At 41.3% G+C, this 26,785-nt stretch overlaps 2 protein-coding genes across 9 annotated transcripts in view; one reads left to right on the top strand and one right to left on the bottom strand.

Annotated features, from left to right (window-relative positions):
* CAPN6 (calpain 6) overlaps positions 1 to 26,785 on the bottom strand; it is a 249,077-nt gene that overhangs the window by 75,903 nt on the left and 146,389 nt on the right. The window lies entirely within an intron of this gene.
* PAK3 (p21 (RAC1) activated kinase 3) overlaps positions 1 to 26,785 on the top strand; it is a 163,771-nt gene that overhangs the window by 51,406 nt on the left and 85,580 nt on the right. For 3 of the 8 annotated variants that reach the window (XM_075184324.1, XM_075184318.1, XM_075184315.1), the window contains exon 1: positions 26,173 to 26,357. The exons of 1 other annotated variant lie outside the window; for it this stretch is intronic. The gene's annotated coding sequence lies outside the window, so the exon portion shown is untranslated. Of the gene's footprint in view, positions 1 to 26,172; positions 26,358 to 26,785 lie in introns of those variants that run through there. 4 more of the 8 variants (XM_075184322.1, XM_075184319.1, XM_075184317.1 and 1 more) reach the window with 3 other exon arrangements.

The following is a 26,785-nucleotide window of genomic DNA, read 5'->3' as shown; positions in this document are numbered from 1 at the left end:
GTGAGCGGTATGATGCTTGGTTTTTGGTTTAAGAAAGGGAAGAGGGAGAAAGAGGAGGAGTGAAGGAGAGGGCATGGGGGGACCTCTTAGTCAGAACAAAGACTAAAGGGGATTGTAGGTTTTCACTTTAAGTTTTTAAGGGTAAGAGGAACAGTGGGAAGACTGATGCTGGCAAGGCTGTCTTTCCCAATGGGCACACTGGGCAACTGTCCGGGGGCCCCACGTGCATAGGGGCCCCATAGCCAGGGCTCTGAAGTAATTAAGAAGAGAAAACCCCAAAAAACTTACCTTTTGCTGTCATGCAGCAGGGATCCGGTTCCCCTCCTCTTACCCTCCTCCCTGCTGCGCTCGCACTGCATGTTGGGCGTCATCATGCCGCCATTTTCTGTGAGGAGCGCACCGAGCAAAGCCACAATGCGACGGACAAGCAAGCGTGGAAGAAAGAAAACAGAAAAGAAGAGAAGAAGGCGATAGGAAGGTAATTGAAATGGGACAAATAGAAGAATAATGGAGGGCACGGTATCTGATGCAGGGGCAGGGGGAGACCAGAAGACTGATGAAGGGAGCAAATAGGAGGATAATGGAGGGTACAGTGTCTGATACAGGGGAAGATGAGAACCAGGATGAAGGGGGGCAAACAGAAACAAACGTTTATATGGATTAATCTCTGTAGTAGAGCATTTTTTTAATGTTTAAATACTGACTTTTTAAGCAGGTAACAATAAATATAAACTGAATTTTATCTATAATTTACATTTTTATTCCTGTGAGTGGTTGAGTTGGTAGGTGCCCTAGTGCACTGCTTTGCCCGGGGGCCCATAATGTTGTTAAGAAGGCCCTGGATACTGGGAGAGAAGGGTTTGCATCTGATGTCCTAAATTTGCAATAGTCAGCTACTCCTTTATCAAAGGTGTTAGGCCAGGAGATTCATTAAGCAGAAAAAATACTCAAAGAATCTCAGTACAGCAAGAAGGATTAAGCAGTAGTGACTTCTGTAAGTGTCATGAAGCTTATTTTTTATGGTAAGTGGATGGGTGAATTTGAAATGCCAGTCCTGAGTGGTTTGTACGAAGGAACAAGCTAACCTCCGCATCGCGTAGTTTGGGCTTAAGACAAATATCTAGGAGGAGGTAATCAATTCAGGAATAAGTATTGTGGGTAAAAGGTAAAGCCTCTCTCATCGAAATTAGCTAACCAACAAGATTCTATCAGGGAGCACTCTTTGATCATGGCCAGAAACATTTTAGCCGGTTTTGTGACTTTGGGAAACGAGAACCTTTACCAGAATGAATCTGAGGGATGCGGTCAGGAGTGCACCAGAACAAATTAGTAAGTGTGGGGTGACAGCACGAAATACCAACACCGGGTCTCTTTGTCTTAAAAATAATGGACCCGATCAAGTAGATGGCATATTGTTCATTTACCAAACACATAATTATAATAGCTAAATCAAAACCCGAAACCTGACAATGGGTGTATTCCTCATCGAGCTGCATGAACTAGGACCTGTAGGTGAAAAGGGAGAGTAAGAACAATAATACACTGACAACAACTTATGTGAATATAATATCATCAGTAAATAAGGGCAACAATAGCTGACCAGCAGGGAACCATCTCACACAGGAATAAAAATAGGTCAGTGTCCAGAAACATGTGTCATGAAGAGTGAGGAGCCTCTGGTGAGGAGCCTTCCAGCCTTGGCGAGTGACAAGGAGCAGACTGGCATTGGTTGGATGTAAAGATGTCAGCTAGTTCAACTTTTTCTCACCTTATTCAGACCTAGAATCTTTAAAACCGTGAAGCCTGAAAGGGAAGACTCTTTTGTTTATTTATTTATCTATAGCCGCGTTTTCGTAACACTTTGGTGACATCCCAGTGTTTTTTTCTGGATGACTGACGAGAGGTAATTGGAAAGTTGGACTTCTTTGTTTGGGAAGATAATCGAATGCACATTCCTTATCGCTTGCATGATTTTCTCTTTTATGGTATTAAAGTGCATGCAAAGGATGATATCTTCGGAAGATTGGCCTGGCACTGTTAATCACCAAGTCGGTATTCATCTTTTTGAGAGAATAGATTTGAAAAAGCTGAGAAGGAAGACGGATTGCTTCTGGCACATTTTTGAGGCGTATATTGTTGGTCCTAGCCCTGTTTTCAGTGTCTTCTCACTTATCAGCAAGGGATCTATCTCCGTAGTTCAGTAATCTCGTTTGTTGCAGATAGGGACGAGCAAAGATAATATGGAGTGTCTGTATAAATCCCATTTTCATTAAACCTGTGGAAAAGTCATGATAACTCATTTTGGAAAGCGGATTTCATATCCTGAAATAAGCTTTGTATCCACCACTATATACTTGGGGGAAGCTCATTGTCAGCCGGAGCCTCTTGAGTTGGGGCGTAGCTAGGGTTTGACGATGTCACCTTAGCCGGGGTCAGTTGTTTGTCTTCCTTCTTAAAGAATGCATTGGAGTCTGGTGGGACCAGTTTTTTTCCTCTGTGTGACATGTTACACAGATAGCAATAGGGCACCAGGTGACCACACAATGTGAAATGTTCGGTAGGGTTGAAACCCACCAGAGCTGGAATTATACCATAACTTGGCCAAGATAAGGGTCCAGTTCAAGAAACTTCAAAAAATTCAAATTTATCTATCTACCTCCTCCTCAGAACATGGGGTTATAAAAGCTTGAATGAGGTTAAAGTCCAATACCTTGGCTGGTCTATTCTCACCACAGAATCTGTAGTTGACCCAATAACTTTGGACTATAAGATTAATGGCTTTGAAGAATAGCAGCAATGGCTGTGTCACTATTTTGATATGGATGTAGCTGTAACTCCTGAGATCTCAGGTTTGAGGGTCTGTAGATGTTAACAGTGAATGAGCATCAAAGTTGCAGGCCCAATGAAAAGACCACCAATAAGTATTCAACACACCACTGACTGTAGAGCACTCATCCAGGCTACAGATGAGATGATATTGATCTGTAATACCCCACACTGCCTCAAAGATCCGGGTTACTGCTGGGGTGAGGTCGAGGTTGAGTGTGAATGGGGTCGTCTGCATCTTCCCAGGTCGGATGAACCGGGAATTGAACCCGGGTCTTTTGCAGTGTTATTCCCAGGTCTGGCCCAGGTAGATGCCAGTCTGAACGAACTCTATTGAAAATAAAATAAAAAAACTAAACAAACATCACAAGAGGAGCCAAACAAAGCTCCTCTTGTGATGTTGCCAGGGAGACCCGGGCAAACCCGGGTTCAGTGTGAACCCGGGAGGCTCTATCACCCGGCGATATCCCGGGTTCATATACCCAGGATATTGCCGGAGCAGCAGTGTGAACAAAGTGTAAATCTGGATGGGTCATTTCTTAGGTGAAGCTACTAAGCCTGGGACTACACAGGAGGGGGTGTCATTGGAGGCACCTTTGACCTGGTTTCATCTAATGTAAAAAGGATTATAGGTATCCTGACTTGGTAATAGTTTTGCGCAGGGCTATAGCTGCTCCAATGAATTCAGATCATTTATATGTTTCACTAGTGTGTGTTTTAGGGAATTTAGACTGTAAGCTCCAATGGGGCAGGGACTGATGTGATGACAAATTTTCTCTGTACAGCGCTGCAGAATTGGTGGCGCTATATAAATATATGGGGATGATGATGATGATGTATGTTTGCTATTTGCAGTCCATTACTGTGCTGACCTGGAGAAAACATACTCTAATACAATGGCAAACCATTTTGCGGATAGCAAATTTTTATTACAGCAATTTGTAACAACAGAGCATCTCTGTTTCTCTTAGTCTTGCAAAAAGTATTATTTTTTTAATAAATGATAAAACGTATTTCAGCATACCTGTTTTTGCATCAATATTTTTCCACCTTGAAAGAGAGGATATTATGGTGTGCTGATACTATGTGTCATTCGTCTGCTCTGGGTATATGGGAATATGTTGCATTATGCATTTCTTTGTCTTGTCCTTCCACTTTACTGTGACCTCTCTGGGACACAGTCTCCAGTTTGAATACTGAATCAATCTGCAGGTGTTCCGAATTCATCTCTCCAATACACAGGTGTCAGAGAACCAAGGACAAGTACTTTATATTAAATATATTTTCTGATAAAGTCATTAAACAATACGTTTCAATTGTCCTCTGTTTTTGCCTTTCATTTCCACTAGGTTATGATAGAGGAGCTTTAAAGACAATAATTTCTGTAAAAAAAAAAAGATACAACAGTATAACAGATTAATTTTATTTGAGAAATGTCAGGCTAATGCTACAATAGTAATAGTGCTCTGTACTCATTCACTAATTGTCATGTGCTGTCTTCTGAGCGATTTGTACCCACCAGTTCTGTACTGTAGCTCAGTCTGACTGTTAGAATAATATCCATTCAAGTACAAGTATAGTCAGTCCCATAGGAAACTGGTGTTTACAAAAGGCCTGATAAATTGCATGCAGGAGTTCCCTGTGGAGAGGGAGAGAAAGACCAGGAATGTTCTTGCTGGAATATCTTTATGGGAACCCCCCCACCCCAAGCCATTCCCCACCTTTACTTCATCTTTTATGTCATTTGTACCCCTGCTCAATAAAAGTCAATGTCCAGCACTGCAATGCGCTAATCTTGAAAGCTTAATACACTAATACAAGATGTAGGATAGAATAAGGAATAGAGTAGTTTATAAGTGGTATAAAATACATAGACAAAATATTGGACAGAAGTATATAGCCTTGGCCTCAAACATTATGCCCCATTCCCTCCACTAAACACTGCTGTAAAACATCTGTAGTCACAAGATGTGGGTGGTTTGATTACAGGACTGCGGGGTAGAGCCCACTCCCTTCCTTCAGTCTTATCATCCATAGCGGGACATGTTCCCAAATAATACCCCCGCCATCCCCAATTCAGCTGTCAACACACAGTTGTGGGTGGTTTGAGTTATGGAGATAGGGATGCAACTCTCACTCTTCATTTGTTTTTAGAACTCTTTTCAATGAATGGGTATTTTGTGCTTATTCGTAGTAAAGGCCAGATATTAGGGTTATTGCAACAATAATATTATAATATTTAAGCATATATTCAGGCATTGTAATGCAATTTATAGTTATTTTTCTGCAAAACAAGTGCATATATATTCATATACACCACTTGAAGTTCCATTGTGCTATTCAGAGAGATACTTGACAGATGTTTCCATATTTAGTGGCAGTGACCCTTTAATTGAAGCACGAGAACAGAAATATTTCAGTAACACAGATGGATATTATGTTCTCCAGTAACTCCTCATGGCTCTGTTCTGTGCTATTTTCCGCACTCGACGACAGCCTTACGAAGTCTGTGTTGCATTAAAAAAATGTTATTTTTGTCTGTCAAGGGCTTAATATCCTTGTGTTGTCATTGTTTGCAGTCATTTTTTACACTCTCTTGCTCCTACAGGGAAATTTTAGGGTTACCTTTCAAGTAGCTTCCACTAATTATGCTGAAACATAAATATTAGCCAATACAACATGTTAGTTGTGTGTGATGTCAGGTCTTCTGTAAGAGCATTATTTAGTATTTATTGATGTTGAAGATTATATATATATATATATATATATATATATATATATATATTCGCCACTTGATACAATATCACTTTAAATACTTTATAATACACTTCTCTCAGGATACAACTTAATGTGTATTTATAGCATATGTGATCAACCTATTTCAGACCTTATCTCAGGTTATGCTGTTAACAAGAGATTTGCTTTGCCTTTCCGCTCAGCTGATCACATTCCAGTAGAAGTTCTTATGGTAGCACAGAGCATACTCGCTGTTTACCCCGATGGTGATGAGACACATGCATCCCTTGTTCCCCAAGTGGCTTTGTTGGGATTTTCTGGGGTTTTATCTGACATATGTGCCATTATATAATAGCAGTTGTAATGTAGTTTAAAGGGGCAATCCCCTAAAAATGGCTTGTTTCTCTAACATAAATCACTCTAAACTTGTAAGAAGACACATTAAGTTGTTAATTTTTCCTTAGGGTTTTCATTCAATCTGCTATTAATGATTTACTATTTGCTAAGTGCCATGCGATTATCATGGCAAATACAATCAAGTGACATATAATGTAGTGAGCAAAGAGACTTTGGACTATTTTAAACCATTTGTACCCCTATTCAATCAAAGTCAATGTCCAGCACTGCAATGCACTTATAGCATAACCCCCTGATCTTCTGTCATCATGTAACTACAGAGGAGCTTGGTGACTGACTGGCTCAGAGATCAGGTTACCCTCCCAGTGAACAAGTAGAGACAAAGGGGCCTATTTAACAATGGTTTTTAAAAGCAAAAATGCTCTTTTATTGTTTCACTCAACTTATGAAATGGTTAGCCCTGTTGTCACCGAATACCACTGTCTCCATATATCTGTATGGGGATGGCAAAATAAGTTGAAAATCACCACTCTCCTGAAATGATAATACCCTCTCTGGATAATATTAAGAATCTCTTACCTGCATTTTTAGCCCCGCCAGAGAGGACTGCCCAGTGTACTGAACACTTGGCGCATGTGCAGACTAATCACTGTGCATGCACAATAAAAACAATCCAGTAGTCTAGACTTTTGCAGCTACATTAAGCAAGCGATAAAATACATCTCCGGGTGATCAGTCTGGGACATCCACTTTTCAACGGCGCTGTCCCGGCAACACTTACTTGGCAAACTGCTCTTATCATTGAAATAAGAGGTGATAAGAAATGATAGTGGGTAATTTATGTGATTTATGATAAATAGTCCCCCAGTTCATTCCAGGAGAGGGACACACTTTTTTCGGTTTCAGCCATAACAATCTCCACAGATCGATTTTTAAAAAGGAACATTGAGGATAATATAGACCTAGGAAAAAATATTTTCTTCATTTTCTTTAAAATGTTCGTGTTATAAAGGTACAAAACTGTTTAAAAAAAAATAAAACAAACAAAAAAAAGTCTGTGTTAGCAAATCAATTTTTTTTGCTCTTCAATTATTGTTGGACTGTAACTTTCAGCATGGTCAAGCTTGGAGTTGTAGTTGTGCAACATATAGAATACACAAATGAATATGGGTATTATAGAATTAGTTGAGACTATAATTGTATAATTTACATAGAAATAGAGGCATGCATATCCAAGATGAATTTACACATTTCAGACAGTTATCGCTGAAATCATTTTCTAAAATCTAATCCATGTTAATTAGATTAGGTTTGCAAATAAAACTCACTTTAGGCACCTGTGGCTCAATGCTCTCTCTCTAAACTGAGAAATCCAGAAAAGAAAGAATTAAAAGATTAATTTAATGAGGACTCCACCCAGAAGGGTTTCATCAACATTTTGCTTCATTTCTTCTAGCATCTCCCAATTATTAACACTATCCTTCCCAGATTGCTTAGTTTAGCGGGAGCAACTTGTGGTTCCATTCATAGATAACTGATTATCCGATATGGTAAAATAATGGTGGTTTCACATATGACCTGGCACCAATAGCATCTTAACCCCTTAAAGACTGGTGGAGTTTGTAGCTTCATGACAAGACACATTTTATAATTTTTGTTATGTGCTGGTGAACAACATTAACTTTTGTATTTGTAAATTATCAGAGTGAATTATATTTTTTTTGAGAGTCAGGGCTTTCTTTTGGTAAGGCATTACATAAATAGTTTTAGGGTTATAAAAAACAAACAAAAACTTTTCCATGATTATACCATAAATAGCTCACTGTGTATACCCATCTACCCCTTCACAAGTTGGCTAAAGAAGGTAACAGTTTTATTAAATTTGGCGACGGAGAAAGAGCACTGTGGGACAGCTACCAAACTGATACCCAAAACCAAGTGTGGAAATGGCGTACCTCCGTGCATCTACTTAAAACAGAAACTAGTCCTTAAATGCTTGGCCGGCACTAACCTGGCGTCAGAGTGACTGCACCCCCTCTAAACTCACAATGCCCTCTCTCACTGAGGCGGACAAGGACCCACTGAAGGGCCAAGAGTTACCGTTGCCTTGAAGGGGACAGAGACCTGTGGCCAATCACGATAGTGCCGTATGTATCGGCCACTGATCGCGGTGCCTTCCTACCAACTGTGTCTGCTCTGTGGCGAGGGGGAAAATTCTGGTTAAAACAGGCACTAACTATAAAACCGCACCAGGCGTGGGTCGGTGGGATCTTGCAAAGCAGAATGAGGCAACTAGGAAGTGAGAGAACCTATAAAGGAACCCAAGGCCCTCCCATGAGACAGTCATTGGTCGGACCTGTAACTGCTGTTAACCCTTTAAGGTAAGCTCGATGCAAACACTGTCACTATTGAATGGCATTCGTCTATAGGGACTCTCTTGTAATACTTGTCTTCTGTTCCGGAATTTTCAGGAGGTGCCCGAATTTCAGTAGGCATCCTCCCGGGCCGTGGTGGAGGCAGGACTTAATGATGTGATTCACTCAATCAAGCTTCACCCCTGCTATGCAATCCCGTTAATCTTGGCAGTGGGCGGGGCCATAGTGACGCAATGGCGTCTCCACGCCCCCTCGTGCACTTTTCATATGACCTCCCCTCTGGGATCTCCCGGAGGTGAGGTTTTAAAAGTGGGCAAGTATAGATTATTCTATTATGTAATGTGTCTATTGTCCTTAAATTAGTTCACCATTTCTTATGTTTATTTTGACATGTGTGTACTTCTTTTTTTTTTTAAAAAAAACTTTTGATATTTTGTATTACAATGTTGCAGAAATGATCGAGTGGTCAGGAATCACTCATAACATTTGCTGACCATCTCTGGGATAAAAATAAATTAATGGTGGGTGGTTGTTAAGTAAACAGTGATTATGGGGACTATTTACTAACAAAGTGTGATTGTGAAGTAGGGCTTAGAAATAAGCAATAAGATATTTGCTTTCATTATCTGTCTTCCACTAGATCAGTTATCAGCAACCTGATAACTTCTAAAAGGGCTGCACATTACTTATCCCAATCATTAGTTAAAGCAATACATCTAATCAAACATAGAGACACCTATCTGTAATAATATATAAACAGGCATTTTAAACAAGTGTTACAAGCTAATACTTCTGACAATAAACCACAAAGGAGCTGAAGGCCACAAATGAAGGCTTGGAGGGCCGCCTGTTGTCCATCACTGCACTAGATCAATCAAAGCTGATTAGTGATCGGTTCTCATAGGTTACATTTGCACTTTGTTAGTAAATAACCCCTAATATACTTTTATGAAACTTCCATTAGTAATAGCTGACAAACTGACTCCTTTTCACAGTGTTAATACTGTTTATGCTTTTCCCATCAATTTTCAGTTTGTAACACAACATTTTTGTTGGAAAACTGAATTCTATAGGATTCCCAATGTGATTTTCCACATATATCTGTATATTTTAATATAATTATTTTTTCTAAAAATGTTCAAGGTTGTTTATTTCTTGCAAAAGCCAATCGCATTTTATTGAGAATACAATTGCAATCAAAAATACACACTCTCTATGTATTAGTATAAGAAACGTAGGTTACCACGATTCCTTCATAATGCTACTTCTTGAACAGATCAGAGTGAAGTTGCAATCTTTGTCCCACAATAGGTAATTATGCAAATGGGGGCTCCACCACAATCAGAGCCATCTGTCTCTAGATCCAACACACTATGATTAGTGAATGAGAGAATTCCACATTTGTGTCACAAGGTAGCAAAGATATAGTTGTAAGAGGAATATCTTCAGTAGATCTTTTATATCTACAGCAGAGATGTGGAACTTTATGCCCTGCCAGCTAGGTTATGTTCCACCACAGCTGAATAACTGGTTTCATTCCCCCCCCCCCCAGCAGCCGCACACTATATACATGTCCCCGTCGGCTGAGAAGCAGACAGAGAATCCTGCCCGACCACTCTGCCTGGAACCTGCTGACAGGGACATGTACATATTGTACAGCCCACACCCGCTAGAGAAGAAAAAGGGGTGGGGCACTACCCCCATGAAGACCTCCCCTGGTCCTAGCAATAAGTTAGTCCTATATGGTTAATGGCTTTTCTAAGCAATTCTACCATTGAAGTAAAAGAGAGTTCAGTAATGACAAATACAGTCTCAGTGTCCTCTCACTCTCATTATTTATTTAAGACATAAAGGAGACTCGACTGAACTATTTAAGGAAAAAATGTTAAACTTGAAATAAAGGAAATGGTCTTTAAACTGAAGTAGGCAGAACTTTGAGGGGACTTTTATCCTTTTCTCCACATGCAGTCCCATCACTTCCCACAATTTCACAAAACATTATTACGCACACCAATGAACATTTAAAGCATTTTCTTCCAATCAATTTATATATGAAATTATCTCCCCCTCTCCCCCCCATAATATAACTTAAATTGTCACAGGCAATTATGCATTTGGAATTATAACCTTAAAAAAAAGAGGTCCATGAAAAACAAAGTTTGTTAAAAAATAAATTAATTAGCCCCCCCTCCATCCAACTACCAGAACCTTGGCTTACTAATGCTGCAACATGGTGTTTCAAGGCTCACTGACCAGAGTTTGAAAGTAAACTCCTGTAGATCACTACTGGACTGTATGATCGACCTTGGGAGAGTGAGTCTATTCCGAACCATTGACTCTATATGACCCTGGCCAGGGGCAAATGCAGGATTTGTAGAGGAGGGTTTCCACACCACGCCACCAGTGGGCGTGGAAAGCATGCATGGAGGCATGGTTATAATTTTATACAGTGCTTGGCTGCTCTCCAACTCTTCCTATTCCCATAATATATATGGGCAATGCTGCATGCACTACTGTTAGGTGCGCGCAGCTCTCCCTTTTCATGCAGAGCCGTTTGAAGCGGGGGCAGGGTCCAGCCACCTCAATTATACAGTTTCCTAGGCTTGGAGGGGGGTTTCCAGGCACTAGGAAAAAAAACCTCGGTTTGCCTATGCTGGAATCCCATCCTGCTTGTTGCAGGACTTAGCCAAGACACAAACAGTTTGCATGGACTTTTTTCCTTTAATTGAATGGAATATTCATTCTATTTTCACTTAAACAGTAACTGTGTTTAGCCAGTGTCTTCATTTATTGTAAATACATTTAAGGAAGATTAATTGTATTATACCAACTTTTCTCTGTTGTAGAGCCATTTGGTAAAAGCTAGCTCAGGAATGAGCAGAAATAGCTCCAACAACCTTGCAATTTCAACCCCATTGCTGCAGTGGATCCCAGTCACCATCAGGGCCGCCGAGAGGGGGGGGGAGCGGGTACATTTTACCCGGGCCCGGCCATGCCAGGGGGCCCGGGCCGGGCCCTCTCCGCTAATTAAATTTTTTTTTTTTTTTTATAATTTTCTTTTTTGCGATTTTTATTTATTTTTATTTTTTTTCCCGCGGGGGGGGTGGGGGGGGGGGCGGGGGGGGGTTATTCGTTGGTGGGGGGAGCTGGAAGAAAAAAAGAAAAAGAAAAAAAACGATACTCACGTGATCGCGCGGCGCCGTGTCCCTCCTCTCCTCTTCTCCATTCACACTGACTGCCGGGCGTGACGTCATCAAGTCACGCCCGTCAGTCAGTGAGGAACGCTGCAGCCAGCATGAAGAAAGAAGACAGAAGAGGAGATAGAAGAAAAGAAAGGAAAGAAGTTGACAGAAGAGAAGAAAAGAAAGGAAAGAAGTTGACAAAAGGTAAGTAAAGAAACGGAGAGGCTAGGGGAGGAAAACAGAGATGGACAGTACTATAAAGAAAGGGGAGAGAAAAACAGAGGAGGGAAAAAAAGCAGAGAGCCACAGAGGAATTAAAAAAAAAGTGGGAAAGAGGAACAGAGGAGAAAAAAAAGGAGAGAGGAACAGAGGAGAAAAAAAAGTGGGAAAGAGGAACAGAGGAGGAAAAAAAAGTGGGAGAGAGGAACAAAGGAGGAAAAAAAGTGGGAAAGAGGAACAGAGGAGGGAAAAAAAGTGGGAGAGAGGAACAGATGAGAAAAAAAGTAGGAAAGAGGAAGAGTGGAGGAAAAAATAGTGGGAAAGAGGAACAGAGGAGAAAAAAAAGTGGGAAAGAGGAACAGATGAGGAAAAAAAGTGGGAAAGAGGAACAGAGGAGAAAAAAATGTGGGAAAGAGGAACAGTGGAGGAAAAAAAGGAGAGAGGAACAGATGAGAAAAAAAAGTAGGAAAGAGGAAGAGTGGAGGAAAAAATAGTGGGAAAGAGGAACAGAGGAGAAAAAAAAGTGGGAAAGAGGAACAGATGAGGAAAAAAAGTGGGAAAGAGGAACAGAGGAGAAAAAAAAGGAGAGAGGAACAGAGGAGAAAAAAATGTGGGAAAGAGGAACAGTGGAGGAAAAAAAGGAGAGAGGAACAGATGAGAAAAAAAAGTAGGAAAGAGGAAGAGTGGAGGAAAAAATAGTGGGAAAGAGGAACAGAGGAGAAAAAAAAGTGGGAAAGAGGAACAGATGAGGAAAAAAAGTGGGAAAGAGGAACAGAGGAGAAAAAAAAGGAGAGAGGAACAGAGGAGAAAAAAATGTGGGAAAGAGGAACAGTGGAGGAAAAAAAGGAGAGAGGAACAGATGAGAAAAAAAAGTAGGAAAGAGGAAGAGTGGAGGAAAAAATAGTGGGAAAGAGGAACAGAGGAGGAAAAAAAGTGGGAAAGAGGAACAGTGGAGGAAAAAAAGGAGAGAGGAACAGAGGAGAAAAAAAGTTTTGGGGGCTATTGAATGTTGGGGTGAGTTTAGGGAGAATGAGGTCTATTTATTAAATGTGACTGAATTATTTAATGGCAGTGATGGTTGCAAGAAATAGGTACTGCTGGGGCTGTTTGCAGGAAGTTTATTTATTAAATGTGAATAGTATTATTTTAATGTTGGGGCTGGAGGAAGGCCTAATTATTAATTGTGGGTGCTATTGATTTAACGCCGGGGCTGGCTGTAATTTTCTAAATGTAGCCATTTTTTTTTCAAAATAGGTCCTTCAACATTCCTGGATCCGGACAAGCCACAACTAAAGAAACCAGCAGCCACAGGTGGAGAAAGTGAGAAGAACAGGTAGGAGAGAGCAGCACAGTGTGTGAAATGTTGTGATTCTAGTAGGGACAATACCAATTTTTGGTGAATGTTGTGCCCAATGTAAGGTGTAGGCCAAGACTGAACTGTTTGTGTACACACTGCGTTGTTTGTATACTACACTGTGGTGGTAGATGTCCTGAAAGTCAGGAGTGCTTGAACATATGTGACGCTCCGGCGAATTGAGAGCCTAGTGGTTTTTATGTTAGCCACGCCCCAATGGCACGTTTGCCACGCCCCCAAATGCATGACCACACCTCCCAAAATTTTTGCACCGCCGTTTGGCTAGCCACGCCCCTGAATGTATGATCATACACCTAAATTGTTTTGCGCCGCCGTAAGGCGGCGCAAAAAAATTTTGGGGCTTACTTGAATATGAGGGGGGCCCCATGAATTTGTTGTACCCGGGCCCTGAATTCTTCTTGGCAGCCCTGGTCACCATACCTCTTCCTAGATCTCTAGTGTGTGCAGTCTATACAGATACAGATGCACATGCAAATGAGAGAGAGCGTCTCTATCCCTTCACACTCCCCTTTGTGGGTCGAATGCATTATAAATGGATTTAGTTTCTTTGAAAGCAGCGCGTTCTAAGATGTAGTAATAATTACACGTCCTCTAAGGCCGGGACTCGGTCTGCGTTACCAGACAACCTCATTATTCTCTTATCAGGAGCTGACACTACTCAGGTTGTCACGACAACCGTCCGCTGTGAAAGGTTTGTACCTCGGGCGAATAGGCAGCCTTCAGCTCTCAGCAGATGCTGAGGAGCTCGGCCAATCACAGATGAGCTGGGAAACTATGACATCATATTCCAGCCGGTCCTGAAGACTGAATACTTGGTTTGCAGTTCCCTTCCTGTCAGTTTTTTTTTCTTCTCCTTAATGTGACAGCAGAACGGCAGCTGGTTCTGCAGTCTTAACCCTTGAGCTGCCACGTAGAAAAGGCTCATTTATTCCAGGATCTGAAATACATATATACCTAGCAGTGTCTGTGCGGGAGAGACAAGCATGACATTCCTGAAGTGTAATAGATTAAGCTAAATGCAAAAAAAAATCAAATGGCCAAAATGAATGATGCTTCATTTTTCACTTAAACAGTGAATAAATGGATCTACTATCCAAGAAAAAAAAACACATCATGGAGTAGCTGATGTTTTGTGTTCTTTAGTTATGATACCATTAATGACTAATAAAAAAGAGAAATACACAGTTTAAACTGTCAGAACTCTATAGTTTAAAACTTTCAACAGTTTAGATTAATATACTGAACAGTGTATTTGACCATAAAAGTACACGCTTTTGTTTTAATTCTTGATAAAATATAACAGGGCTTTCACTTCCTCCTCCCTGTCACATTTATAATAATAGAACTTGGTGAAACAATACTTCTGCAAAACAATTAACCCTAAGTGCTACAAAAAAGTTGAGAGGTTTAAATATTTCCAGCTATCAAACAGCAGAAGAAAATAATATTGTTTGTAGTTCTTATTATACATTTGGGATATAGATTAAAAATATATTTGGGTCTATCACTAGCCAGCAGTTATTATTCTGAGAACAATCACACTCAGACCTGTTATCTCTCTTGCTTCTTATCTCTCCCCAGATTAGTCCAGTTACCCACTGGTATTTGTGTAAAAAAAGTAAAAACAACAATTGCAAACTGCATGTGCACATGCACTTGATGTGCAGGTTACCCGTGGTTCATACGTGCTGGACGCATTCACATGCATTTATGAGTACGTCCTGACTGAAGCGCCACACAGTTTTTCCCATTTATATCAATAGAACATTCATTTCAGGGGGGTATTCAGTGTGTGAGCTACATGCAAAAGCCCCACTGAAATTAATGGGCTATTGAAATGAATGGGATGGGTTTTGTGAATAACTAACAAAATTGAGCAAAAGGGAAATTCCCATTATGCTAAATAAGCAATAAAATATAAATCAAACACAGACACAATAATTGTTTATTGAAATAACAAATCCCCAAACACTTGTTTATTTATTAATTAAAAAATATTATTCTTGTATTGCAGCCAAGGTAATCTTATTTTTGAAATGTTCCATAAATGGTAAATGGTTTTCTTGTAATCCAAATGTTCCATATTTGTAACGATTGGGAAAATGCAGCACAGTTCTGGTTAAATCACTCATTTTAACCCCTAGTGGTTATTTACACTATGTACAAGATAATAGAGATCAATGGACAAGTGTGTTGATATGCTTTGAAAACATGAATTGAAACAAGTAGCATCCAAAGAAAATGCTGCAAAGCCACGCAGACGCAAGTATGAACGCATATTGATATGGGCACATAGAATGCAATGGGTTAAAAATGCACTTAAAAATGCAAATCACGTGCAGCACTTAAACATCAATGCCTTTTTATATTGGCTCATCTTGCATTTTACATTTAATGTCCCTTTAATAAATACATTCAAACCCAGAAGGTGTATATCTATCTGAATCTGAGTGTTAATAAATATTGTGGCCCCAAAAAATTAATCTTTATATGACCATAGCTTTTTTCCGCTTCTCTTATCTTCCTTCCACACATATTTGCCTATGTTGCTATAAAACTGTACCTGCATAGAGTACTGCATATAAAAACCTTGGTCTTGGAATTGTTACATGGTCACTGATAGCAAAGTCATAGAGAAATCTTGGCTCATTTTTCACATTCAGCATCCCATTTGTAACCAGCAATCTGCCAACCGTTTTTACAGTGAATTAATCCGGAGGTTTACGTGCAGCAGGGAATATTTTGATACCGCAGTGTGCACCTGTACAAAATGAATATATTTAGTAGGGCCTCCTCGTAGGTGAGCTTGTGTTTGCTGTAAAAATAGCATAATCTGACTTATAAGTGAGAGGTAGATAAATGATGTTATTTACCTGGACACATAGTCATCTGTTATGCACACAACTTGGTGTACGGTTTGACAAACTTATCACAATGGTACCCTGTATAATTTGGAGTTTTAGCTACAATACATTAATTGACAAATGCAGAATATGTAGAGTAGGTAATCATCAGAAACCATTCTACCATATTCCTGCCTATTTAATTATATTGCAAATTACATTATGTAAAGCTACCACACAGAGTCTTTCTGGCCAAACCTCTGTCAATCGTTTCTTGCTGGGTGATTTTCTTGTTGCATTTAATAAGTAGTAGGATAAATGGAGGATGTATATGAGTAAATAGGGTCAAAAACATACTACAAGTTTAATTGGCTGCTATCAAATTGACCATAGTTTCTTTCTCTCTGTCTGTGTGTGTGTGTCTGTGTGTGTGTGTGTGTGTTAGGGAATTTAGACTGTAAGCGCCAATGGGGCAGGGACTGATGTGAGTGAGTTCTTTGTACAGCATTGCGGAATTAGTAGCGCTATATATAAATAATTGATGATGATGATGAGTATGCTATAATATTGACTAGTTTTGCTTACCAACAACAATGTTCAGGTTAACTGGCTGGTTATTATTATTATTATTATTATTATTAATTTTTATTTATAGGGCGCCACAAAGTATCCGTAGCGCCGTACAAGGACAAACAATGGCACAATACAAGGTGAAACAGCACAGTACAAGTAACAGTAAGCACTATAACTCTGAGGGCTCAGGCACAGCATGAAAGAGAGGGAGGGAGGGGAAAAGTGAGTATAGGCAGGTAACTATGGCCCAAGAGGGTGAGCACGGATGACCGGTTGAGAGTCACTGAGGGGAGCGGAGAGAAGCGAGAGGAGACAGAGGGCAGAGGGACTGAGAGGAGGTGAGCTGGAGAGCGCAGTTAAAAGTGATGGAAACAGAAGGTAGGAGAGCCCTGCTCAAAGGAGCGAACAATCTAAAGGGAGGGGAAGACAGACAGACACATGGATGAGACGGAGAGACGGGAGGAAGGGGGAGAAGGGAAGAAGGGATGAGAAAGAGAGGTAGCCGACCGGTGGGAGTTTAGGCATGAGACTGGAAGGCTTTAAGGAAAAGGTGGGTTTTTAATGTTCGTTTGAAAGAGGACAGATTAGGGGAAGTTCTGATGTAGTGGGGGAGCTTGTTCCAATGGAGGGGAGCGGCTCCCCTCCATTGGAACAAGCTCCGGAACAAGCTTCGGGAACCATAACAATGGTTATGCATATGAAAACGTTTTAGAGGTCTACCGCGCCCCTTTATGGTCTGCAGCCTGTGTTTTTGGGGCTTCACCAAAAATGCCCAAAGAAGTAAACTTGTTAAATAAATTTAAAACACAAGCAGTTGGCGCTGACCCTCACACAATGTACATTCATAAATTCTACATATCATATGAGAGTGTAACAATTCTTTCTAAGTTACATTTATGATGCCATAACATAGATAATCTCAATAAACCAGGAACAATAATCCAAAATGTGTGATTAGTTTCTAGCAAAATGTCCATCAAATTTTATGTTTTCCATTCTTCCACTTTGTTGATTCGAATTTTTCCTCAAAAAGGAAAACAAAAGGTTATTTAGACAAGCTTGTAATATACTAACCTATTGTACATTTTTCAGGCTTGTTTGACACTTCTGTTGAGCGTCATAATGTAGCAGCAAATGCCTTTCTTCACAGTAATGTTTAAACTATTTTTTGGAGGTTTACCATATCATGTACTTACCAGTTGGCAGCCACGTAGGGAATATGGAGAATGGGAATTATCAATAGCAACAGGACCCATGTTTTTTTTTTAATAAACAGAATTACATAATTTCTAAATTGGTAATCCTTAAGTGGTAAATCGATATATATGTGTAAGTAAATAAGGTGCCAGCATGAATACTTGCTGAAGATTATGTACCCGCTGGTTTTAAAGTTATGCATTTAAAAGGCTTTTAAACACTTGCGTGTGGATGTTAAAATAGGAATCATTGTACTAAGTGAGAACATACATATTTGCGTTTTTACGTGCCTTTAACTTGCATTGTGGTGCTGTGATGTTCAGAATGGTTTCCATATGCCTTAAACAGGATAACAACTTACTGTGTTGTTGCACATTTATGTTAAAAAAAAGATTGAACATGCTTGTAAATGCATCTAAATGCATATACAGAATAAATATGATTATGTTTATATGTACATGTTTTAAAACACGTTGCAAACACCTGTGTGTATGTACCCTAAGGGTGGTAATGATCCATATACAGCTGTTTTTTGTTTCTGGAGTATTAGACAGTGTTGTTTTATGGCCACTATTACCACAAGTACTACGGTTACACCCAGCAGCACAGAGTATTTTCAGGAGGTGAACTTGCTGATCTTGTGAGAGGTGGGGACCTCTTTGCTTGTGATGGACAGATCTGAATGTGACAGGTCAGTGTCATGTTGTGGGTACAGGAATGTAGGCAAGCAGGAAGCTTTATAGTGAGAGGAGCAGGTTTCCCTCACAAAATAGTTTAGTGACGAAGGTTGTTTTGATGGCAGAGGGAAAATGTGCAAAAATGTTTAGCAAAGCACATTTCAAACTGACCTGCTTCTCTCTCACTCCCTGCATATGGGTGTATGTACATCTGTAAACCTGGTATATATGCTGTAGCTATAGACCTGGTGCCCCTTTATCAACATCATCAACGTTTATTGATATAGCGACAGCAAATTTTGTAGCGCTGTACAATTGGGAACAAACAGCAATAAAACATTACTGGGTAATACATACAGACAGAGAAGAAAGAGGGCCCTACACCTTGAGATGACTCCGACTGGGCATAAATATGCTATTTTTATGGGCGCCTTTTTTGAGTGAAAATCATACTATTAAAACCTCCCCTCCTGCCCCCTGCTTTAAAGTACCTAAATTTATGAAACTTCATAGGTGTGGGGGGGGCGGGGGGCTTGCTGACAACAAATCGCGTCATTAAGCCCTGTCTCCACCAAGACCCGGGTGGATGCCTACTCTTCCGGGAGCTTGGGTGGACTCCCAAAAAATTCGGGAACCTCAGGAAAATTCCTCTGCAAAAACAGTTTGTTTTCGCTCATCTCTAGTGTTGACTAGCAATGTTTTTCATGCCATGTAGATTATTTTTAAATTGAACATAAATATGAAGTGAAGATGGCTTGGAAGCAAATTCATATTGGGAATGTTATTAATGAGTTTAGACACTTGCATTAGCTTTATGTGTAAGACAGTTGGGGAAAAAAAACAAAGTTCCCATTAACTTAATATAATTTGACTTACACATCATTACAGCTCTTCTTACTATTTATGTAGCACTAGTCATGATCATTTTACATAATTAATGTAGGTACACAAGTACAATGGTGGATTTAAATGTTGTTTATTGAATGACAGCCCTGTTCCCTGAATGCCCCATCCATCCCTTGCAGTGTAATTATGTATACCCAGTAACATTGTCCCCTTCAGTGTTGAAGAGCTGAAATCCTGCAAAGGAAGAGACCAATACCATCTGCACTAATGAGACTATTGGCTAGATTTACTAAACTGTGGGTTTCAAAAAATGATGTTGCCTATAGCAACCAATCAAATTCTAGTTGTCATTTTGTAGCATGTGCTAAATAAATGATAACTAGAATCTGATTGGTTGCTATAGGCAACATCTCCACGTTTTCAAGTCCACAGTTTTGTAAATATATTTCTAAGAGTGAGATTTACTAAAGTACAGGTTTGCCAAACCACATAGATTTAGGCACTTTGATGAGCACAGTATTTAAAACCACTGGGTCTAAAACTGCAATCCACCATTTCTCTCAGTAAGAACCACGCCTACACATCATCAGTGCCATGGGGGGAGCCAGAAAAAATTATCAGGCACCTGCCCGTCTATCTGATTTAAAAGAACATGTGATTCCTTAGACCATGGCCTTGCTCTATGGTCCAGTTCTGGTGCTCATGTGGCCATTGTAGACAGTTTCTGCGGTGGACAGAGCTCTCTGACCAGTCTGCGGCTTTGAAGCCCCAAAAGCAGCAAGCTGTAATGCACTGTGTGTTCTGACACCTTTCTATCATAGTCAGCGTTACCTTTTTCAGACATTTTTGCTACAATAGCTCTTCTGTGGGATTGGACCAGACGGGATAGCCTTCACTCCCCACACATCAATGAGCCTTGGGTGCCCATGACCCTGTCACTGGTTCACCGATTGTCTATCCTTGGACCACTTTTGGTAGCTACTAACTACTGCATACTGGGAACAACCCACAAGACCTGCTGTCTTGGAGATGCTCTGACCCAGTTTTGAAGCCATCATAATTTGGCCCAAGTCAAAGTCACTCAGATCCTTATACCCTTTTTTCCTGCTTCCAACACATCAACACCAAGAACTCACTGTTCACTTGCTTCAATCCCTCTTTTGACAGGAGCCGTTGTAACGAGATAATCAATGTTATTCACTTCACACATTAGTGGTTTTAATGTTTTGGCTGAACTGTGTTCACATACATCATCATCATCACCATTTATTTATATAGCGCCACTGATTCCGCAGCGCTGTACAGAGAACTCATTCACATCAGTCCCCATTGGAGCTTACAGTCTAAATTCCCTAACACACACACACAGACATACAGAGACTAGGGTCAATTTTGATAGCAGCCAATTAACCTACTAGTATGTGTGACGAAATGAGTTTGATAACCCTGTGAGCATGTCTCATTTCTCACATAATGTGGATTATAGTACTTTTTATAGCCTATGCTGTTTGTTCCCCAGCTCACCAGACTACAACTGCATTGTCCAATAACATGTGGCTAAGGGGACATTGTAGTTCAGTGTACATATGTATATTGTTTATTGTATATTGATAACTTGAAGTAGGGCAGCACAGTGGCGTAGTGGTTAGCACGTCTGCCTCACAGCACTGGGGTCATGAGTTCAATTCCCAACCATGGCCTTATCTGTGTGGAGTTTGTATGTTCTCCCTGTGTTTGCGTGGGTTTCCTCCGGGTGCACCAGTTTCCTCCCACACTCCAAAAACATACTGGTAGGTTAATTGGCTGCAATCAAAAAAAAAAAAAAAAATAAAAAAAAAAATTGACCCTAGTCTCTCTCTCTCTCTGTCTGTCTTTCTGTCTGTCTGTGTGTGAGTGTGTGTCTATAGTAGGGAATTTAGACTGTAAGCTCCAATGGGGTAGGGACTGATGTGAGTGAGTTCTCTGTACAGCGCTGCGGAATTAGTGGCGCTATATAAATAAATGATGATGATGATGATGATGAAGGTTGCTATTCATTGTCTTTAAAATGAAGCCAGGGGGAATATGGGTAGGGATCAGGTTGCCATGTGCCTGATTAGGAAAACTAATTAGTGTCCATTGTTCTCACCAGGCTAGTCCAGACAGGCCATCTAACAGGGGAGGTTCTCTGAAAGGACAGCTCATCTTCACTCCCCTGTCCAACCCCCCCTAGTCCAGCACTGACCAATGGTTAAGAAGAATAGATGCAGGGGTTTGCCCAGGGAGGGGAAAGACTGTGGAAATTAGATCTGTGATATATAAGGAACAACTCCAGGGGGGGAGGGTGTTCATGCTTGGATTTCATTCAGGAAGGTGCAAGATGGAGTTTTGAATTGTCGTTTTCTAACTCAAGTCTATATATGCAGCTGAGAGGGATCCATGGGTCATGAAGTCTGGACAGCAGGTGACTATATCTCCTTAAGTTATTGGGGTAAGGGACAGATGATGTGGTAAATCTGACTGACATTTATTTACTGTGTGTATATAATATTCTAGTGTTGTTTGTATAACAATAAATATACTGTTGTATTTTTATAACTGCATTTTGCCTGAGTGACCATACGAATCCTAGAAGGTACTGGGTAGCACTGGGCCAGATAAACCCGGTATCTTCACATTTTTGGTGGCAAGCAGTGGGGTCACTCAGTCCCAGGTCCTATCTGGGTAGAGCTGCAGGGGAACTGTATCGTGATACATTCCAGGGCTCTGCAAAGCAGTTAGCACTAGAAACCAGTTACCACATTATCCTGAACTTACTCCTAAAGGCTTTAAGGTAGAAAGTGTCACGAAAAGCGTTGTGGGCTTTAGGCGAGGGAAGATGCCGTCTAAGTGCCGATTTGATAAGGGGAAGCGCACCCCGCCAGAGGAGAGCGGAAGATGGAACCGTGTCTCAAAGAGGGGAAATCACAGTGAGGTGATCCCTGGAAGTAAAATGGGTGTGAGCTCTAGGAACAAGAGAGCAGATCACAGCCCAGTGTTGCAAAAGTTCCCAAAGGAAGGGATGAAGCAGTCCAGTACACCCAGGAGAAAGGCATACTGGGATGAAGGACTGTGGGAGTGTCTGCAGGATGGAGATATGGATGTGTTGCACCACCCCACCACAATGCAGCACATTTTGGATTATTGGGATGAGGAGTGCCCAAAGATTATTATGTGGAAAGGAGCCAGTCTACAGGAGAAATTGGAGAACCTGTTGGATGTGTTCCTAATGTTGAAAGAGGAGGCAAGTGCCTGTAATTTTCGGGATGAACCAGCATGGGATGATTTTACACATGAAGTTATTTGTACTATGCAGAATCTGGCCAAGGGAGAATCCAGATACAACAATAATCAGCAGTACAAACAAGATGTAAATGGACTATTACAGCACAGGGACATGCCTGATGAATCCCCTGCAAATGTATTAATAGAATCTGTCCCATTAGCAGATTCTACAGATCCACTAGAGACAATGAGTATGGAGGAGCTGATAGTGGAATGCCAGATCCGGGGTGTACCTTACCTGTACTGCACACACATGGATATCCTGAAACGTTTGTTAAAAGATCAGGAGAATCCCATCAATGCCTTTAGTGTTTATAGAAAATGGATGCTCACTTTAGGTCCCCACATACCTCTCTGGGAACAAATGCAATGTCTGCAACAGAGTTTTGAAGAAGCAGAGGATGAGGTATGGCGGCAAGGATTTACGGACACTGAAATGTGGCAGGATCAGTGTTATCGAGTGAATACTGAAAAATGCCAATTGGAATATCTTTTATCACCCTCTAAAAAGATGGCTGCTCAGTCTGTTAATCAGGGGGAAGTCCATCTCAGTGGATTAAATACAGTTGCCCAAGCTACTATCTTGGGGGAGTCTGGAGAAGAACTGCTTGGTGAGGATGTTGTACCTCTGACTACTCAGAAAGGATTAGGAGAAATTCTCCCATTTGGTGACTTGGATGGAAAAGAGCTACCAAGTAAGTACCATGTAGTAGCATCTTCTGATAATTTGCCAGTGTTATTGGAACCTGAGACTGTGTCTGAGTTAGAACAGAATTACAGAAAAGACCAGTTATCCATCCCTGTTGTGCCTGAAAAGAATTTGTTTAATGAAGTAACGCAGGATACCGCATGTGTACTCTCCGGGGCAAGTGATGTACAGCTGTACCCAATTGTGGCAGAAGAGAATCATAAACTTGCGCAACATATGATCTCAGCAGAAATCATGTTTACAGACTGTAGGACAGAATTAATGGGAGAGGATAAAGGAATTGTCATGTCAGAGGCCACTACCATGGGGTCCTGGGAAAACTACACTTATGCCCTCCCCAATGCAGAATTGGCAGATGAGGAGATGTTTACTGAGTGGGTGTCTGAGAGGGCACCAGCACAGCAAGATTCACCAGCCCCACAAGCTTTGAAGCATCGCACTCCAGCTCCAAATCTGGGAATCCAGGACTCAAAACCAGAGGCCTGCATTGGACCATCCAGTTTGTTTTGCTGCCAGGAGGACAAGTCTGTGTCCAATGAGGATTCACACTACCCCGATGCGCCAGAGGCGAGGGAAGTAGTGCAACAGTTGGATGTGGTAGCAGGGGAGGGGAGATGCACACCAACATACTTACAGGGGCACCCACATGTGGTTTGGGAGGGGGACAGAGGATTCCCCATAAGCAAAGAATTAATGGAGCCACCACCTTTGCCTGCCACTGGGCAGTTGTCCCTTGAGTGTTTGGGGGAGGGGGGATTGGATCTTGGCCAGAAACAAACGGACAAAGAGCCAGAAAGTTTGCCTGCCACTTGGCAGTTTTCACTCGAATATGTGGGGGAGGGGAGCATGGTCTCCAGAAACAGAGGACAGGCCAAGGGACTATTTGCAGTTGGGCAATTAAGGGTGGATAAGGCACCCAAGGGATGTTGGACTACAATTGTAATACAATGGATGTATGCACCGGAGTGCCCCAGTTTTATTGTTGTCTCATTTTATGACACAGGGCAGCATAAACCCCCACTCCAGCTGGGTGGGATGATATCCCTGCAGCCATGGGACCCTGGTGGGAGATTGAGGAACTGTGTACTGCTGTCTACCTTGCCATCAGACCCAGGAGAAACCACAGCAGGCCAGAGATTTTGGACTTGGGGGAGAAAGGTTTACTTGGAGCAAGGGAGCCACTGGGGAACAAAGGCTAAAAAAGTAGGGGAGGTATATGTGACGAAATGAGTTTGATAACCCTGTGAGCATGTCTCATTTCTCACATAATGTGGATTATAGTACTTTTTATAGCCTATGCTGTTTGTTCCCCAGCTCACCAGACTACAACTGCATTGTCCAATAACATGTGGCTAAGGGGACATTGTAGTTCAGTGTACATATGTATATTGTTTATTGTATATTGATAACTTGAAGTAAGGTTGCTATTCATTGTCTTTAAAATGAAGCCAGGGGGAATATGGGTAGGGATCAGGTTGCCATGTGCCTGATTAGGAAAACTAATTAGTGTCCATTGTTCTCACCAGGCTAGTCCAGACAGGCCATCTAACAGGGGAGGTTCTCTGAAAGGACAGCTCATCTTCACTCCCCTGTCCAACCCCCCCTAGTCCAGCACTGACCAATGGTTAAGAAGAATAGATGCAGGGGTTTGCCCAGGGAGGGGAAAGACTGTGGAAATTAGATCTGTGATATATAAGGAACAACTCCAGGGGGGGAGGGTGTTCATGCTTGGATTTCATTCAGGAAGGTGCAAGATGGAGTTTTGAATTGTCGTTTTCTAACTCAAGTCTATATATGCAGCTGAGAGGGATCCATGGGTCATGAAGTCTGGACAGCAGGTGACTATATCTCCTTAAGTTATTGGGGTAAGGGACAGATGATGTGGTAAATCTGACTGGCATTTATTTACTGTGTGTATATAATATTCTAGTGTTGTTTGTATAACAATAAATATACTGTTGTATTTTTATAACTGCATTTTGCCTGAGTGACCATACGAATCCTAGAAGGTACTGGGTAGCACTGGGCCAGATAAACCCGGTATCTTCACAGTATGTTTTTGGAGTGTGGGAGGAAACCGGAGCACCTGGAGGAAACCCACGCAAACACGGGGAGAACATACAAACTCCGCACAGATAAGGCCATGGTCGGGAATTGAACTCATGACCCCAGCGCTGTGAGGCAGAAGTGCTAACCACTTAGCCACCGTGCTGCCCCCAACCATCATCAGCTATTTATATAGCGCCACTAATTCTGCAGCGCTATACAGAGAACTCACTCACAGCAATCCTTGCCCCGGCATATATACACACAGTGCCGGCTATGTATGGATCCTACAAGTGTTTTACATAAATTTAAGATAACTCCTCCTGCTCAATTTGAAGTAAATATTTAAGTCAGGAGACTTGTATCTTGCATAACATCCCTGCAGTTTATACACTGAATTGTTCCTTCCACCAAAAATGCTATTGTGCATTTGTAGAATTGAATTTTTGGACATTGTATACCCAATAAGTCAGCGGTATAATTATGAATTATACAACATGGTAAATATTATTAAGTAAAAAAGATGTTTCCGCTTGCTCAGCTCTGCAGTGTACTATGGGACTGGCTAGTGTAAGGTAATTCTGCAGAGAACAGTGCCCTGCTAAGTAGGTGTCTGCTGAAGAGACATGGAAGGAATGAGCTGTGTGTTCTGATTTATTAGGTATGTTTATGCACCCACAGTGTTTGCTCCTGATGGAATTGCACCTCTGGCCACACACAATGCTGTCTTGGTGTTAGTGAAAGCATCATATTTTTTTAAGCTCCCTCCCTCTCTCGCTCTGAGAGGTTTCTATGCACTTCCTGCTTCGAAACAAAAGATTTGCCTATACCAGCCCTCCTAGTGCTATTAGTAGTATTATTATCAGCCTTCTGGCAGCCAATCAGGGATGGAGAAAGACGGTGACATCATGGGCTAGGGAACAGCAAGGAGGTAGCTGTAGCATCCAAGCCACTAATGTGAGCACTGGAGGTCAGGAGCTGGAGATAGGATGGCAGCAGTTCTGCAGATGGACTAATCTAGGGCTTCCCTTTCATAAGGAACACTTGCATTGAAAGGGACACAGCAGATGAAGCATGCCAGGGTGTGTGTCAGGTAATGCCCTGTTCTGTATAGCTAGTGTATTATGCTGCAGCCCATGCTGTCTTGTGTTTAGCAGTGTTAGCAATGGCCTGTTCTGATCTCTCCCAATTCTGGCGCAGCCTGCAGAATTATATGTGCAGACTTTGATGGTTTAGATGCCATTTTAATGTAGCATTGTTAATCAGCAATTCAGGTTTTATGAAAGCTAAAGGGCTGCTATGTCTTCATGTTGTTGGTGATCTAGACCACAGAAGATTTTTTTTGATATATAATGTGATGTATTATTATACCTGTGTACTGTTTGACTGTCTGGGTTTGTGTGTTTCTGGGTTTGTGGATCTTTGTATGTCTGGAGGGATGGGGCTGTGTGGGGCGAGATCCGTTTCTACCTTAGGATAAGTATTTCAGTACAGCTAGAAAGCTGCGTTTCAGGGTGATAA

The sequence above is a fragment of the Mixophyes fleayi genome, chromosome 9 (assembly GCF_038048845.1).
Source record: "Mixophyes fleayi isolate aMixFle1 chromosome 9, aMixFle1.hap1, whole genome shotgun sequence".
Lineage (NCBI taxonomy): Eukaryota > Metazoa > Chordata > Amphibia > Anura > Limnodynastidae > Mixophyes > Mixophyes fleayi.
Note: the sequence above shows the minus strand (reverse complement) of the source record. Positions and strands in the feature narration are given on the sequence as shown.